The following is a 14,393-nucleotide window of genomic DNA, read 5'->3' on the forward strand; positions in this document are numbered from 1 at the left end:
GTACTGGGTTATACATCTGGGTTTTGTGGGTTTAAACTAATTGTTTGTCCATATAATTGTATTTATTGTATTATTTTTATTAAATTGTAGCTCTGATTTATAATCTCTTTTGAGTTGGGTTCATTTCTCCTGTCGGTTTACCTTTAAACCAGCACAAACAACAAAGTAAATATTTATAGGCAACTGAACAGCATGTTGTATTTTTCCCTTCTACAGGAAAAGACCTCAAGAAAAACACTAAACACCTATTTAAAATCATCACCAGTGACTTGGCAAGCACAAGCTTAATTTTTCCAGTTTTCCAATTTTCTATCATTTGAACAGCTACATTAGTTTTTTCCATCAATTTCTGTGATGAACATGAAAATAAAACTGGAGATGGTGCTATTGGTTCCTACACCTTCAATGAGAGTTTAAGAAACATAAATGCATTAATTATACCTACGTTTTATATATTCCCCAATAGTGTTTCTTTTCCTCTTGCCAATACACAAATATATGCACCAGTTTAAAGAGCTCTAGTATGACAGTGGTATCTGCACAAACTTCAGACATGTTCTGTTCTCTCAGTTCTAATAAACAATGGAATAGAGGCACAAATAATGGACTAAAGGCATAAATAATGGAATCTTCAGAGAAAAATGGGCCTGTAGAAGGAAACAGAAGTGCAACATTCTTATTCCCTTAGCTCACTTCAAGCTTCTACATTAGTGGCCAAGATAGGAAACCAGTCTCCCTCGACTCTCTCTGTAGTTTCTCTGATTCATTCTCTAAGTCTGTAAGACTGAGGTGCTGGGTAGATACACATTTATCTCCCTTTCCAAGGGAAGGACAAGAAGATCTAGAATTAGAATCCTTGTGGGCCCACTGAAAGAAATCAACCCTAAATGCTGGAGATTATAGCATAAAATAGATTTAGCAACAGCATTGGACCAAAACATACTCTCCACACTTGAAGAATACTGGTGCAAGTTCTCTTTCTACCACTGTTGTTAGAAAACTTGATTTAAGAAATATTTTTCTGAATTTAATACTGTGTATACTATAGTTAGGAAAAGTCAGTGTTTCATTTTTAAGGCAACAGGTCATTTGCTTTTAATACAATCATGTTTTGTATTAAACAAGAATATAGTCAGAAGAGAAAATGCATAAAACCATAATTTCTTCTGACAGCTAAAAAGTTCTGTCCCTAATGAAATTACGATAACCATTCCTTAACTGAGTGCCATTCTTTCAATAATGACTGCAATAAAGGAAATAGACCATAAAGTAACACTGAGATAATTTCAATGCAGATTTTTAAAAAATCCTAGGCTTATCTAGGACTGCTGGATCAGACTGCTCACAGTTTATTTTCTGAGACTACAGAGGCAGAAAAAAATAAGAGACGGAAAAAGTGCGTAGTCCCATCTGACTACAAAAATACAAAAAATTAATTGGACCAAAATTCACAGCTTATTTTCTGCAAGATGTGGGGAGAATTTGATCTCATGGCTGTCATTTCAACAACATGCCTGTCATATTAAAGCAGAGAAATGACAGATTACGTTAAGATTTATGGGTAAAAAGCCTATGGTAGCATGCAATTTTCCTTTTAGACACAAAGTATCTAAGTTACTAGTCTATAAAACAGCCTGAATCATGGTATAAGCACTTGACAAAAATATCTCCTGCTGTAGTCACCAAAAACCTAACAGATGTTCTCCCAATAAAGAAATATCATTAGGGCTAACTGCCTACTGTCAGTATCTTCTGTGCATGATGGGCCTATACACAGAAGTGTAGAAGACAACTGTTGTATCAGAAGCATTAAAATATCTCAAGCAAGCCTTACCAAAGTACTACATAGTGTTTATACCAGAAAGAAGTGGAAAGAAGACAAGTACAACCATGAAATGCAGAAAGAATGTCATTAGGGGGCAGTAAACAGATGGCTTTGTAGAAGTCCTCATAATGCCACTGAAGAATCTGCTGCTCAGCCAAGCAATAGTTCATGTATGGAAAATATGTTAGATTATGAAAACTATCTGCAGTTCTTTCCATATCTTTGATATTGTTCCCCTTCTAATATTGAAGCAGTACTCAGTTGTCAGCTCCTGTGATTTTATCAGCTCTCATGATACTGGTCTTAAAGCTCTAGATACTGGATTCACATGACCATACCAGCCATTACAGCCTTCCCTTCCCCATGAAGGGAAGATGGCTCCCACTTCTTATGGCTACAGAGTGTAGCCATAAACGCCACAAACTGAGCGTGTGAAGTGTCAATGTTTAAGCACAAAACAGCATATATACATCATCATCATCATCATCATGGCTGGGCTTTGCGAACAAAGATTTGGGGAGGGCTCTACCCACGCTTGTTACAAGCACGATGGTGGCTAAAAAGGCCAATATGAGACAGGCACGTCCGATTGCAAAAGGCACAGCAGAAAGACTCCTTAGGTGGTATATTCTGCAAGGCACGATTCTTTCTGCATTGTCTTCTCTCCTCAAGAGTGATCCTGTGTGCTTTCTCAAAAGCATCAGCAGCGTTATAGAGATGGATATATATAGATAGATAGACAGATAGATATAAATTTAACCATACTCATTGTTAGAGCTTTTCTTGATGGACTCATAATATTCAAATGCCTGGGAACAAGTAACAGAAGCTGCAAATGGTCTACATTTTTTATCAGTTCTGTCCTGTTCACATGAATATTATGAGTCAGCAATGCATCTCTGACTACTTTATAGTCAAGAAATATAACACCATACTTTAACAGTCACTATAACAAATAGAAAGTGTAAGGTAAATCCTCCAAATGTACAAAGTCACATGCTAAAAACACAAACAAGCAAAAAGTTGCATAATCTTTCGTTTTCAGTGCTACAGGAATCAGAGAGCCAAACTGAAATGGACCCTAAAGAATGAATGTGGACAGCAAAAGAAACTAGATACTAAGCAGCTTTTGTCTGCAAATACAAATAGTACTCAAATTCCAGTGTACACAAATTTAAGAACAGAAGTGTCATATTTATTCTGAAAGTAAATAGTGCCATTCAGAGGAAAAAAACTTTTCATGCAGCAAAGAACAAAACCAAAACAAAACCTTCACATGCAGTAAGGCAGAAAAATAAAACAACCCAAACAACCCTCTTCATACAGCAAGGCAGCAAATATGAGAAGGATGTTATCATATGAATTGTTATTTGCACAATGGAATGCACTACTTTTCCTGATAGTCCAAGTAATTCCTTGTAATTTCTCCCAGGAAATTCCATATCCTCAGACAAATTACAAATTGCTGAAGTAATTAATTCGAAGTTAATTTTAATTTCCCTTTCGTGAAGTTAACCAATCTGAAATACACAGTATCCAAGTAAGGGAGATGCCATATAAAGCTGGCCACATCATTCCAGAAGAAACATTTGGCTGGTCCTAGATGCCCTGGCCAGCCGGATTCCTTTGCTGAAGTAGAAACCTGAAAGACATTTAACCTTCCTGACATACATTTTCACTTAAAGTAATGAAAGTGTAACTGTGTCAGTGATGTTTCATCTCTGTTAAAGAAGATGCAATGTGTAAAATAAGGTGATTTTTTTTTTGCCTTTCAGACTACCATAAGGACCCACTGACCATTTCTGTTCAGGTGACTTTTCAATTTGAGACACAGTGCTGTAAAAATGCAAACCAGGCATCACCAAAAGTGATGACATTCACACTAATGAATACTGATGTCGTATTCTTCATTTCTGTTGCACAAATTTGGGATTCTTGACTCCTGACAATTTCAGCAGCTTGGTGAGCCACGGAGACAACTCTGGGACTGGGAAATTGTGGAGATAGGCAGAAGCTCAGAAAAGACAAGGTGACATTCAGGTATGTGACACCCAGCTCTGTGACAATTGTTCTGATGCCGCTCTAGCTTCAGTTTGTGATAGAGCCAGGGGGAAGTTTGCTGAGACAAAACCCAAACACACCTATGGTGTTCCAGTTATCGATGTGTTTGAGAGCCTTCACTGCCACTTTCCAAGCTATGTCTCCTTTAATGAGTGCTTACGGTGCTGTCCAGTGTGACTGCAGATACCTCAGACATAACCCACCCTCACTTCAAATTTTGTAGCTGAGGTACAACCAGCTATCAGAGCCACTGACACACTGAGTTCCAAATCTGTTTTTGTCCAGGATGACAGATCCATTTCTCAGTGGTGTTACCAGCATCCAAGTTACTATCTTACAGGGTATGCTCAATTTAAGAGAGCTTGCTTCTGGTGCAACTTCTCTTTCATAATTCATTCTTTCCTTTCTGAAGGCTTGAGGGAGGTGGAAATAAGTTGATCACTGAGACACAGGCACTACAGCCAGGAGATCTGATGTTCTGAGGAGTTTATTCTCATTCCATCTAGTTCTTTTGAAAAAGGCTCCACTGTTCAATGCTGGCAATGTAGTGCATTACAAAGGCACTTTCAAAACATCTATTTGATATCAAAATAAATAGAAATAAATAATGTAATACTTAGTCTCCATGAAAATATTTTATTTAGAAATCAGAAAGTTATTGACAAGAAAACTATTGACCTTGATCCTCCATTACAGGTGATCAATGCTTAACATTTCATGTAAAAGGGTGCAAGTGGAAAAAAAAGAATCTTCTTGGATTCCATGTGTCAAGAACATGACACTACTAACTGCTCTCCATCTCATTATAAATGAGAATTAGACACTCCATTAGCCAACATATATGGTCAGTACTGACCACTTTTCAAAATTTTAATTAGAAGAGAGGGAAAAAAGGATATTTATCACTACTAGAGAACAGCAGTATCACTCTTCAGCACCAGTATGTTTTAATTTCCTCTTTTTTAAAAAGAAGTGTTGCTGAATAATGATTCTGCTTTGGCATAATTGATGATGGTTTACATATATTATATATATTTACAGTTATTTATAATTTCACTGATGTAAACTTGTGACTACTATGGGGATGCTTCCCACATTCACAATGGAACTTTGTTGAATTTTCAAGAATGTTCAGATTAGGAAATCGTACAGCCGATGGCAAACTTACTACAATTCTAAGCTGTCTCTTCTTCATCGCTCAGAGCTGGTGGCAAAGATGTGTGATGTTGCCATGCCTCTTAATATGAGCAAGATTCAGTAAACATATGGAAGATATCAAAGATTTTTCAAAAACTGAAGGCATTCATTTTAAGAACTAGACTCTGGTTAGCATTATCTTATATTTCTCAATGCCAGAACATGAACACCCATTCAGCCCACTTTAGCAGGCAGTGGGAAAGTATTTTGGGGAAAGTAATCTTTAATTAATGCAGAATTTAGGCTTTAGGAGTTATTAGTTTTCTTTAAGTTGCTAAGGCTTGCGAAAACTTCTCATAGAAGTTTCCACAGTGCCATGCTGTTTTTCTGAACACACCCAGACACTACTCTAATGCTTTCCTGACTACCCAGATGTTCATTGCATTGAGGTTTGCTAAGCAAGTTGAACAGCGGTGGCAAGCCTCTGGTTACACATTGCTGAGAACTACAACCCAGCAGGCAGGGAGTAACACAGTACTCACTTCAGGTTCCTGTTTTGCCTGGAATTCAGTGAGCAGATGTCTGGATTAGAGCCATTAGCACCGGAAAGCAAAATTGAAAACCATAAAAAAAACTTTAAAAAAAAATCCTAGTGGCCTAATTTGTGACAATAAAAAAATTTTGAAAAAAACCCAAACATTTTGAGGGGGTGGAGGCATACAGTCAGAGGAAAACTTCCTCTTAAAAGCAGCTTTCAAGCCTGGAAAACTAGAAGGAACAAAAAGAAATCCTGCCTGTCAGGCAGGCTCCCATTCAGTGTATCAATCACCCACCCCTTGTGTAGAAATCCCATCAGAATCCCCCTCCCACACAAGGCAATTAGACCTCATAATTGGACATAACCTTTTTTCCCATTATTGCTTGATCAGTAGACTTAGCCTTCTGAACTTGAAGGTGATCACTACATTATGTATGTGCCATGTGTATTGCTGATTATTCAACTGCGCAACTTATTTAAAACCAAAAGTTTTCAGTTACATGAATTGGATGCTAAACTAGAATACAAGCTAAAAAGTGCATGAATCTTCTTAGAAGCATTTGTCTCCTTATGTTTCAAGCATTTCTTATTAATTTTTCACTAAAATGTGTAATTATTCTTACACTATAAACATCTGCTAAGAAAAATTAAACATTATTATTTGAATGTGTAATGTTAACTTTATTGACTTTTTTCTGAACTAACCCTTGGACCAGGGATAAGACCAGCAGCAATATTAATCAAAGGAAAGAACATGATGGAGTGTAAAAGCAAAGTTTTATCTGTTCAGCATAGCTGGATTTTTATTTGGCCTCCTCCCAAAGATGAAAATGGACTTACACAACATCTCAAAGGTTGATAACCTACTACCTATGAAATTTAGAGATGAGTCATTCATTTTTCAATAGGATATCACTTTGTTCAGAAACAGATCATCTTTGAATATTTTGCTTCAGTAGAAGAAAATACAGAAAGAGGAGGATATTTTTTGAAACTACCAGGACATCTTGACAGAAATAACTGGAGAGGTGACTAGAGATTAAACCTATTCATTATTGTTGAAAATATGAAAAAAGGAGCTGATACAGAAAACTCAAGATTAAGTGGGTTAAAAAGGCACTTACATTGGTGTACACACTGGACTATGACTTTGATGTAGTACTAAAGTTTTATGGATCACATAAGGATTTATGGAATAAAAACTTCCAAGTCACTGAAACAATAACAATCTGGTGAATTATTTTGTCAAAGAAGAAAAATCCTACTGTATTTATGGCTAGGAATATTCAATTTGTCATCCCTAGAACAGATGCCAGGTTTCCTCCCATTTACATTTTCGTTGGAAATCTCCAAGAGTCGCAGAATACTCCTATCGATGATGAGAAAAAAGTGAATGGAAACCACCTGGGTTCTTAGCCCTTCCAGACCACCATCAACACTCTTTCATATCTCTGACTTTATAGGGAAAAAGAATTGTTAACAACTTTTAAACACATTCAGTCTTCATTTCAGACTTCCTTTCCATCCTTGTCTACATGCACTACAAATTATTTAAGCTTACTCCCTTAAAATGGCTGATCAGGGACAAACCAAAGCTTATAAAAGGCACTTATTAGTTAATTCTTTTGTTACATAGTTGCTATAAGTGAAAAAACAAGGTGAGAGAAAATAAAATTAAAAAAAAACAACACACAAACAAAAGAAAGATAGCTACTTACTCTACAGTTCCTGACATTCTTTGAGATATATTATCTATTTGGACCATATTTGCAGATGCAGAAAACTAGCATCTTTTAAACAATAAACTGTCCCTCAATACTATGTCCTGGCAAAACCGCACAAGCTGCTAAGGCAAGGTGGCCTCAGCTGTCTGTGTTTCTTCCTGGTAATGCAAAAAGGCAGGAAGCTGGAGAAAGTCTGAGCACTGCAGTATGTGCTGTTTCTATAATCTCCAGGTCCCACTAGTTTCAGGACAACTTTAACATAGGCAAAATAATCCATACAGCAGAAGATATGACGTGAGAATCAAGAGCAATGGAAGAAATCTCCATGTCGTACCACTTGCCCATGGAAGTCCGGAGCAGACACAACTGTGTTTTACAATTATATGCTGTATTATTACATTAATGCAGAGCTGCGGGTCTGAGAGACATGGGATGAAAAACTCCTCAGTGTTACCAGTGTTTTTATTCCCAAGAGAATGACCTGACTACTTTCTGAAATCTAATGAGATGAACAATGCAAGGAGCATGGAAGTGATTTCTTACTGCTTCATTCAGAGGCAGTAAGGGGAAAAAATGAGTGTCTCTTTCCTTAGTAAATGCTTCCCAAGTCTATGACGTTCTCAAGTAACTCACAGTAATACTGGAATGACAGTATAGGTTATTTTGAAACTAGTTCTTTTAGGTTGACAAACAGTATAGGAATTGCTCTGGGCAATTACTGCTACTGCTAAATCATTGTTAAGTCAGATCTCTCTAGCATCAAACAAATCAGTCATTGGAAGATTCTAGCACATTAGTATTTAAAACACTAGGTTCTGTATATGGCAGAACTGAGTGTTACAGTTTTTAGGAAGAGAAGAAGGGAAAGACAGACTTTGACAAGTCTGGGACCAGTTGGTCCCGAAGCACAAGCACCATCCACTGAGATCACATTGGGATCTATCTGAACTACAACACATAAATTGGAGTAGATGCAATCTGATGGGGTCCCAAAAAAGGAAACTCTACCTTCGTTTCCTTTCCCTTAAGGAAGGTGAAGATGAATTAAATGTTCAATATAGAAAACATACCTTTTGCAAGAAAAAGTGAGCCTTGGAATTCAGGAAGAGCAGTAGCTTACTGGAGCACCTGCCATGATGCAACTTGACAGTCTTTTTTCCCCCAGATTTACAGGAGCTGTCCCCCAGGGTCAGGGCTTGAACCATCACAGCATAAACTTCACCATTCCAAAGGACATCTGTCAGTATCTGATTTTCAGCCTCTTTTCACTTTCTATAGGGCAAAGTGCTAAAAAACTACATTTTGCTGGCAACAACACTAATAAAAACAGAGAATTGTAAACTGTGTGGCACCCAAAGAAGCAGATGTTGCAGGGTTTTCATTCTAATGACAGAGGTGATGAAAAGGAACTGAAGGATCACAGAATCACATAATCTGCCAAGCTGGAAGGCACCCATCAGGATCATCAAGTCCAAATCCTGGCCCTGCACAGGACCATCCCCAAGAGTCACACCATGAGCCCGAGTATCATCCAAATGCTTCTTGAATTCTGTCAGGATTGGTGTTGTGACCACTCCCCTGGGAAGCGTGTTCCAGCACCCAACCGCCTTCTGGGTGAAGAGCTTTTTTCTAATATCCAACTTAAACCTCCCCTGACACAACTTCAGGCCATTCCCTCAGGTCCGGTCACTGGTCACCACAGAGAAGAGATCAGCGTCTGTCTCTCCTCTTCCCCTCATGAGGATGTTGAAGACCACAATGAGGTTTCCTCTCAGTCTCCTCTTCTCCAGGGTGAACAGACCCAGTGACCTCAGCTACTCCTCATACCGCTTCCCCTCGAGGCCCTTCACCATCTTCATTGCCCTCCTTTGGACACTATCTAGTAGCTTAATATCTTTCTTACGTTGTGGTGCACAAAATTGCACACGATATTCAGTTCATCCCTTCATGATTTGGGAATAGGGGAAGCGGGATAGGGTGCTCCATGGTAGAGTAAATATTCCCAAAAGGACTGCAGCCCATGCAGGATCCACACCAAAGCAGAGGATGAGTGAGAAGAAAGGAGAAGCAGAGAAGAACCACAGTCCTTCCCTGCACTGCTCATTGCCTCACTGAAGGGACTGAGTGCCACCTGTGGTGAAAGCAAGGGGGGAGGAGTCTGGAGTGAAGCTGAGCCTAGGAAGGTGGGAGGAAAGGTGTTTTCCTGAAGCGTTTTAATGTTTGCTTCTTCTTTTGTTGTTGTTTCATAATACCTGAATCAGTAATTAAATATTAATCAGTAACAAACTAATTTACTCCATCAAAGTCTATTTTGTCCATGATGGTAATCAGGAAGCAATCTCCCAGCCTTTATCTTGACCATGAGCTTCTCATTCTCATTCTTATTTTCTCCCCCATCCACAGGAGGGGTGAGGGGTGAGAGAGTAGATGTGCAGTGCTGAGGCCATCCCACCACCACCCCCACAGTAGGTTGTGCTCCAGCAGGCACTGAGGGCCAAGAACTGTGACATGGATGCATCTCAAGGAGAAGGCATAGCAGCAGTCAGACAGGACTTTTTGTCTTTAACCTCCAGATATTCAGATTTCACAGGTAAAACAACCAGAAATAACAGCATAATGCACAAATTAATTGCAAGCATTGCTTTAAATTATAATGGCTTATAATTTATACAGCCAAGGAGACCCTATCCCTCCAGGGGAACAGTTGTCTGCACAAGGTAGGCAAGGACAGAATCTAATTCAGACTTCAGAAATAGTGACACTCTCATCACTTTTTGAAAAGACAAGGTCTTGCTTGACAGTCGTCTCATTATTATTTTTACATTTAGGATATTAAGCCATTATCCCCATTTCTTTCATGTTTGCTGATTAGAAAGACAAGCCGAAATTTAAAATGCTACCTGGAAGGGAACTATCTGTTCCACAGCAGAAACGAGACTTCCATCTGACAGCGAGAAAAGCATTCTCACCACTGGGGCCCAAAAGCGCACATGGATCTGGGAGCAGGGGGGAGCTCTCAGCGCTGATGGGAGCCAGGAGCTCCAAGGGGGTGGCGAGGGCCGGGGCGGCACCGGGAGCCGCTGGGACCTGCCGGCGGGGCTCCCCGGCCGCTCTATTTTTACTACGGCATGTTTTGCATTCAGACTTTCCAGTGCAGGCGGCCAGGGTCAGGGGATCCGCTCTGCCGGGGGAATCTGACAGGTCAGCCCAGCCAGAGTTATTTATAGAGGGCGGAGGACTGAGGGAAGGGATGCGATCGGCATCGTGTTCTTCTGCCGCGGGGCTGCGGACTGGGAGAGGCCCCCGCGAAGCAGCCCCCCCTCGCCCCTCAGCAGAGCCGGGCAAGGCGGGTGTGTGCGGCGGGGAAGCCCCAGAACTACCCGGCCTGACCCGCGCCCCCGCCCGCCCCTCACGGCCGGGGAGAGGGGCCGTGCCTGGACACGGGGGCTGCCACGAGAGACAAGGAGGTGAGCCACCCCGGCAAGGCCCAGGCGCTCCTCTTTTCCTTTCTTCCCCACATTTTTCCTCGTGCAGCCTCTCGGGAAGTGAGGATCCACCTCACACACCTAGTAACATCCCCAGTTACAGATCCCAGCACTTGCTGGGTGGCTCTTGTGCCCTGCCACTCAGACTGAGGCTCAGTACAGTTCTGGATGAGACTGTGGAGGGCCACTAGAATTAAAAATTCAGAGCCAATGAGAGTAGTCAGGCTGGAGCAGATTGGATACTGTCTTCAGAGGCAGTTCTGTGCGTGAAGACCTTTACAAGGAGCTTTCCTTGTCCTTCTGTGACAATCCGTCATTTCACAAGGGGTTATTATCCACCTTTCTCTCCTGCGGTTGGAGAACCATATGTACCCAGCTTGCCATTTATATGGTCCATTTCTTTTCTATAGGGAAAGAAACTGGAACAGACTACAAACATGAAAATTTCAAACTGTAATCAGACTGTCCCTCTCAAGCCCTGCTGCTTACTTAGCTGCTTCATCCTGAAGGCATTTAAAAATCAGGAAGGGGTCTGGCAGCCACATTTGGACGGGCCTAGGCTGCATGTGCAAGTCTAAAACTGCTCTGCTGCAAGTGGCCGACATCCACCCCTGCCAAACCCTGGCTGGCATTCAGAAACAAGACATTCATCTGGCCTTGTAAGCACTTGCTGAGGATACCTGACACGCTGACAGGATTCAAACTCTTCCCACACAATGTAGCCATAGCCACCATCTTTTAAAACCTGACCAGACCCGACCAGGAGTGCCACTGCATGTAACTGCCTAATAGCAAGTGATCTTCAGCCTGGAAGTAGATACCTGGTATCCAGGGCCTCCTGGTCCAGGTGGGGGCAAAGCCACGGTTCCCACCTCTTAAAGAAGCGTCTATAGTGCTTGTATTGTGCCTACTGGACTGGAATGACCTCAGTTTGCTGGGCCTCAGCATGGCAAACACAGAGCTCAAACAGCCACTGAGACACACCGATTGAAGCACTGTCTTCCTGCTTGTGTCTGAAGAGTATGTTCAGAGTTCAGTATTTGTTGGTTGGAGTAGTTGAGTAGTGGTGAGAGCAGAAGCCACTTGGCTTTTTTGCCCAGTATAATTATTCCAACATTCCCTTGCCTGTTCCACCTTCTCTAGGAAGGACCGTTCTCCTCCAGACAAATGAGATTTCTGCCTAGGTGCTTATCCACCTCAGCCTCTGCACTCGCTCCTTGTATGGCCGCACAAGTAATGACAAGAAACTATGTGTCTGCAAATACATGGACTTAGTATAATGGCAGGACAGTAATAGTAATGTTCCTCAAGGGAGCTGAGTGCTAAGACCTAAATATGTATATAAGCTTAGCAGAAAAAAAAAAAAAAGGCAACACAAAAGCAACTCCTGCATTCAAGTAAGCCTGCATTTTTAATTATTGGCACTACAAACAGTCCTGGCTTTCATTTGTATCTGCAGACATCATCTAATACATAACTAATAGTCAACCAATAATACAGATACATTAAACTGCCCTGTGTGCATTGCACATTTTATAGAACACCTCCAATCATGACACATTTCAAACAGTACTTTTGATTCACTGAACACTCAAATTATCTACAGACTGTCAAGTGCCAGCAAAGACTTCTGGCGAAGAAGTGAAAGTTTTGTTCAGTATTTTATAGTTACAGTTCCAAAAGACAGGAAAAACAGTATTTTGTCCTGATGGTCCCATGAGACACTAAGTGCACAAGCAGACTATCCTAATCTGGGCAAGTGAGCTGGGCTGCCTGGCTCACTACCACGAGAGGCTTCTCAGGAAAATGAGTGCTGGTAGCTTCCTTGAAAATGCATGCTAAATGAGGATTACATGCAGGGTGAAAGGGCCGGGCTTCCCCACAGCCAGAATCTGAGAGCACCCATCTGCCTGTTGGGGTACTCCTTAAACAGAGGAGAGAAGAAAAGTCACAGGCATTTGCTATCTAAAGGAGGCTTGAACATTGTTTAGGATTTCTTTGTTCACCTGGAGGAGGACTCAGTTTCCTAAAGAGCCTTGATGTCCAAGATGCTCTGGAGATGTCACCAGCTTTTACAGAGACACAGAAGCAGAATGGTTCTTTAATTCCCTGTATTACTACAGTTGCTTGGATTATAATTGCTTGGATTACCTCAGTGACACTAATTCATAGCTGTCTGTGTCACAATACCTGAGAAGCTTATAACAGAGATCTCCAACTAGGGCATTCATTACAAAAACAAACTAAAAGTTTAATCCTGCTGAGTGGTCCATCTTTTAGGAACACAGGGAGTGTGTAAGTGGCCATATGGAAAAATCCACTACCATATTCTTACTGCTGAAAGCTAAAACTTCACAAGAGACCCCGTGAATGCATTAAAAGCTCTAGATATTTGATTTCACTTAAGAGTTTCACCATCTCAGCCAGACTTCTAATAATTTAAAATAAAGGTTAATTAATTAATCGCCTGCCATGAAATGCGTCCAAAGGTTCTGCATTTTAAATCAAGTGGAGTGACGATACTACCAAAGTATACTGCCGTATTTACAAACTTGTGAAACCAGCTGCAGTGCCATTTCGATCGCGCACGATCGCCGTGACAGCACAGGAGGCTCCGACGCCCTCTCCGCAAGTGCCACGCATCAGGCTGAGCACTCCTGTGCTCCCCCTCGCCGGTCCTGGCCGGCGGCGGAAAGGGATGCCAGCCCTGCCGGCGGAGAGAGATGACACCAGCCCTGCCGGCGGACGCTCCCGCTCGCTAGCCGCGGGCTTCACACCGGCACTGTCACGGGGAACGCTGCCCCTGGCCCCGTTCTCCACCTGCGGTCCCCGCCGTGCCTGCTCCTCTGTCAGCGCCACCCGCACCGGGGACACCGGGGGACAACCTGCGCCCCGAGTAGCGGAGGGACGGGCAGGCTGGAGGGCCTGACCCTGCAGGTTCGCACTAGCGCGTCAGCCGCCTCTCCCACAAAGGCGGCCAAAGAAAGCTCCTTCGCCCCCTCGTCCCTCCTCCAGGAGCGTGCTGGGACACTGCCAACGCCCGCGCTATCCCCTTCGGACACTTCCAACTACACAAGTGTGCTGATTCTCCCTGCAAGGATTAACTGCTTCATGGGATGACCTCCCCCTGTGGGTGGTTGCGGCCAGCGGTACCATCCCGCCAGACAGCCGTAGCAGGGGGCGAGAGGAGGGGAAGGTGTTCCTCCACTCGACCCCAGGCTGCACCGACGCAAGGGTAAAGTCAGCTCCCGCTCCTGCGCCGGGGTCACGGTGCATCGGCTCTCCGGGAGCGCGGTCTCCGATGGAGGTTGCCATGACCGTCTTGTCAGAGGCTAAATCCAAATTTTGCTCCTGCAAATCCTAGCCGGACCTGTTGCCCTCGGGTTCGGCCACCTCCTCCGCAGTCTTTCCAGCAGCAGAGCAATTAACAGGCACATCGACCCCCTTGATCATCCCCGCTGACTTCGTGAGAGATCTGGGGAGAGGGCGCCTCTCGGCTCTCCATGAGACGCTAACAACGAGCGGCTCACCTGCAACCCGCGCCTCTGAACGCGGCCCCGCACAGCCGCGCAAGTTTCGGCACTGGAGCGCTCCGGGACGGCCCCATCGCGGCAGGTTGGGCG

At 42.7% G+C, this 14,393-nt stretch overlaps 1 protein-coding gene across 3 annotated transcripts in view; it reads right to left on the bottom strand.

The window, feature by feature from the left end:
• The window catches only part of CORIN (corin, serine peptidase), a 121,799-nt gene that overhangs the window by 106,874 nt on the left and 532 nt on the right, over positions 1–14,393 (bottom strand). The window lies entirely within an intron of this gene.

The sequence above is a fragment of the Pipra filicauda genome, unplaced genomic scaffold (genome assembly GCF_003945595.2).
Source record: "Pipra filicauda isolate LSUMZ 115617 unplaced genomic scaffold, ASM394559v2 scaffold116_size3395265_pilon, whole genome shotgun sequence".
Classification (NCBI taxonomy): Eukaryota; Metazoa; Chordata; class Aves; order Passeriformes; family Pipridae; genus Pipra; species Pipra filicauda.